This window comes from Gymnoscopelus braueri (genome assembly GCF_963280865.1).
Source record: "Gymnoscopelus braueri genome assembly, chromosome: 13".
NCBI classification, from domain to species: Eukaryota; Metazoa; Chordata; class Actinopteri; order Myctophiformes; family Myctophidae; genus Gymnoscopelus; species Gymnoscopelus braueri.
The window spans coordinates 45799553-45804381 of NC_137615.1; positions in this window are offsets into that span (position 1 = coordinate 45799553).

The following is a 4829-nucleotide window of genomic DNA, read 5'->3' on the forward strand; positions in this document are numbered from 1 at the left end:
TGGACAATCACAAGTTCATACTGAACACCCCCAACTCGCCACCATCTCAAAAACCTAAAACCCCTTTTTTGGAGTATGTTTCTGGCAAAATTATTATAAAATCCAATATAAAAAAAGTACTACAAGGGCATAAATAGTCATACAGGAATGAAATGCATGGAGTATCCTGAAACATAGGAGGGAGTAACAAATAAAAGATTCAGGGCCTTGCTGCCACTCCATTTTAAGATATCACCCTCGACATCCCCAGAAACATACTGTACCAAAAAATACTGTCCACTTGACAAATTCTCATCAAAGATGACTGTTTTCCAGCACTTTATAGTGATAATCACTGCTGCACTGGTATCTGCTATATTAAAATTGCCTTGCGGATCTCTCACGTCGCTCATGTCACCGTGACTCAATCATAACCATATAAGGAGTTCCCAATTCAGCTACGCCCAAATATGGAGTGTGTTGTCTAACCTCAATGTGTCCATATATGGACATATACTGATGACATCAGGGATCTCCATATATGGGCATAGAAGGGACAAGGACTGACAGATAGAGCTCTCCATATAGGCCTATGGGCAAAAAGGGACAAAGGCTGACAGATAGCAATCTCCATATATGGTTATAAAAAGGACAAGACAGACAAATCTTTATCTTTAATTTATGGCATGTGTGATTTTTAGGGATGCTGAAAGGTGCCGAGTCCATATATGCTGTACAGCAAATAAAATGACCAACAATGCCTCAATATTGAGAATTCCAAGATGGCCGAAGAACGTCCATTCACAAATCAAAGTGCTTCGTCCATTAGCGTCTAATGATTAGTCATAGACACAAAAACATTTTAATAGATTTTTTTATAAATCAACTAAATCAGGAGTCTTCAATGTTTTCAGGCAAAGGACCCCCTAGCTGAGAGAGAGAGAGATGAAGCAGGGACCCCTCTGTAATTGTGTTTCAGAAAAGGGATGCAAGGGTTAGCTAATGGTTAAGGTAAAAAAAAAAATCGTATCACACAAAGATTTGGCATACCCCCCTGTAGTAACCCCCTGTTCAAGACCCCTGAACTAAATCGATGAGTCTGATTTACCATTTAAGCTCTGTATTATATGTTGTTCCACAGTGGTGGCGTGCACAAATAGCGAGCCCGTTATATTTACACTACAGATCTTGTGAGAGAATTATGAGGGCAGTGATAAAGAATAATATGAAAGGATAATATGAAACTTTTGTTCATTAATCGTAATCGAGGCAGAAGTTTGAAATAAACGTGAATGGTGATATTGATTTGAAGTCACACCCCCCCTTCCCCCCCCCCACCACCACACACTCACACACACACTAGAGCTGATTCCTGAACAATTAACGCATTATGTAAAATGATGATGTTTTAGTAATATTATTTCTGCTTTTCAACATACAGTACTGCCAACCCGGTGAAGAAATCACAGATTGAGGCTTTAACCTTTGCTTTTATACGAAATATCCAAGACGATTAAGATTTTATGGAAGATGCTTCTGAACAGAATTGCTAGTTTGAACACTTCAAATGCTCGAATCTTAAAATAATAACCAAAAATAACCCATCAAGGGCTTTTAGATCGGCTGTTTTTGCAGCGCAACATGCTTCCATAGAAGACATGCTGGCTTCTATGGAATCCAAATGACTGAAATCAGTCGTGGCGAAAGAGAACTTTAATGCATGTTTATATGGTGTTTTGCCAGAATGATAATACTGAAATGTTGATAAGGTGATGATAGCCACACAACTAACGAACTTGACTCTACCACCGCTCTGACCACTCTATTCAATTAATAAAACCCTGGAGGGTCGCACTCAGAAATACAAATCCATATTTTCTATTGTTCCACATAATATGCCTCAGATTGACAAAATGGCAGACGTTTCAACTATCCAGACTTCAGTGTGGACCAGTGGTGTAAAGTAACTAAGTACATTTACTCAAGTACTGTACTAAAGTAAAATTTTGAGGTACTTTTACTTCTACTCCACTACATCTCAGAGGCAAATATTGTACTTTTACTCCACTACAATTATGCCAAAACTTTAGTTACTTTGCAGATATACATTATAAAACATACATTAACAACTTTAGACCTATTTTATACCTAGGCTATTTGAAAATAGCCGATCTACAAGCTCGATGAGACACGTTGTGAGCTTGTAGATCTGATATTTTCAGATATTTTAGTACTTTTACTTTTGGTACTTTAAGCACATTTTGATACGGATACTTTTGTACTTTTACTCAAGTAAATCTTTAATTCCGGACTCTTACTTTTAATAGTTACTTAAGTAAAACAGTGGACACAGTGCAACCCTCCATACAACTAACAGAATAAATGAAAGACAGAGAGAGCATGAAACCTACTTGTGTCCAGGTGGTGTTCGGATTCCTGTTTAAGGTGGTCTTCGGATTCCTGTTTAAGGTGGTCTTCAGGTTCCTGTTTACAAGGAACGGTGCTGGGTAGTGCTGGAGAACTCATCTTCACCTGCAGGCTGGATCCCACAGACTGGTCTGGAATGAAGGAATAGCATAAGGACTTCATTTTGACAATGGGTTGAGGATGAAGGTTGAATGTAAAACAGAGGGTGTAAAGAAGTGCTTTCAAAGACTGGGCAGTGACCCCAATATAAAGTACAAGCTTTAAGTGATCTGAATAGGACACATATATAGGGTGGGTTGGGTAAACATTAAGTTGAAGGATAAATTTAGGTCCGATAATGATGTACCATGCATGTTAAAATCATGTATACTTTACATTCGTTCCGACCATTTTCCAAAGCATACTCAGTGGTGTAAAGTAACTAAGTACATTTACTTAAGTACTGTACTTGAGTACAATTTTGAGGTAAGTACAAATACAGTTTTCGGTATCTTATTTACCTCCAAAAGGTGCAAGCCAGCGTCAAAATACAAAAATAAATAATAAGACTGGCCAATATAGCAAAGTTCCAAAAATAGGAAATAAACACTTGGCGAGCTAACTAAGGGGGAAAAAAAATACAAGACTTAATAAACTGTAACTCAGGCAATGCCCTTTCTATCTAAGGAGACTGGCAGCTCTTCCCTGGTGTTGTCACCTTCTAGCCCAAAACCAAACTGAACTCAACCCCTCCACCTGTTGCATACATGCCTTTTAAGCAGGTGAGGCAAACCATACCAGTAATTGGTAACTCATTAACTCAACTATGGCTAACTAAGGCTATCCAATTACTCTTAATCATAAGAATGTACAAACTGATTCAACTATATTTTACAGGCCAAATTAATTCCAAAATGATCAAATTAAACAAAACATATATACAAACACCCCTCCTCCTCTACAGTGTTTGACCCCTTCCAATCAACAGGATTGCCAGCACTGTAGATTAGTGGTTCTCAACCTGTGGGTTGGGACCCCCAGGGTGATACGAAAGAGGCAAGGCGTTGTGAGCTTGTAGATCTGCTATTTTCACAATATTTATCTAGAACCGAGTGGGGGGTCCCCAGTTATAGTTATAAATATGATTATTTTGGGGTCGCGGCCTGAAAAGGTTGAGAACCACTGTTTAAAGGGACCGCCTGAAACCTGCTTAGGGAGCGTCTGCCAATAACCTGCATTCACAGAGTGTCTACTTTCTAGGGAGTATCTGAGTAACACATTTTGTGTATCAAGTCGCTGTTTTGCATTTCTTTTGAAGACTATACTACCCTTTTGGATGTAATATTCGAAAACTGAAACTTTATATTCTAGATTAATTGTGAAATATTTCAACAACAAAAAGAATTGTTGATGATTATGGCAAATTATAGCTCATGGAAAATCTATCAGTATCTCAAAATATTCGAAGACCACTCAAAAAAAGGATTTATAATACAGAAATCCATCTGAAAGTATGTTCAGTTAGTTGTGCACTCAGTACTTGGTCTGGGCTACTTTTGAACAAATTACTTCATCAATGGAGCATGAGGTGACATAGCCCTAGAATGTCTGTGATCTTACATACATTTCAAGTATTCCAAATACACAGTCATAGATCTCTCTCGGTCCCCCACTGTGTAGTGCCCATCTGCGCGGCCATAAAAGTGCTCTAAACTCCGTCTGTACTCACCCAATAATTAATTCCTAAGACGTGTAGTCATATTTTGTCCTCTAGTTTCATATCCATGTGAAAGTTCTGCCAGAAAACGTGTGTTTAGTCAAATATCTCCACTTATTCACGAGCTGCACACGGACGAGTTCTGTGCGACGCGAGGGGCCAGGAATGATTGCAGCACTGAATATACGTAACTTCTTTTAGGACGCACAAATGTTTGGGACACACAATTGGCAGGTGATGATTCATTACCCCGCACCAATAACAAGCACCTGTCAATTGTGTGTCCCAAACATTTGTGCGTCCTAAAGGAAGTTACGTATATTCAGTGCTGCAATCATTCCTGGCCCCTCGCGTCGCACAGAACTCGTCCGTGTGCAGCTCGTGAATAAGTGGAGATATTTGACTAAACACACGTTTTCTGGCAGAACCTTCACATGGATATGAAACTAGAGGACAAAATATGACTACACGTCTTAGGAATTAATTATTGGGTGAGTACAGACGGAGTTTAGAGCACTTTTATGGCCGCGCAGATGGGCACTACACAGTGGGGGACCGAGAGAGATCTATGACTGTGTATTTGGAATACTTGAAATGTATGTAAGATCACAGACATTCTAGGGCTAGAGGTGACACTGCTGAGGTGTTATGGAAGCCCAGGTTTGCTTTGATAGCAGCCTAAAAGCTCATATGTTTTTATGTGGGTAAGGGCAGTGGTGGAAATGGC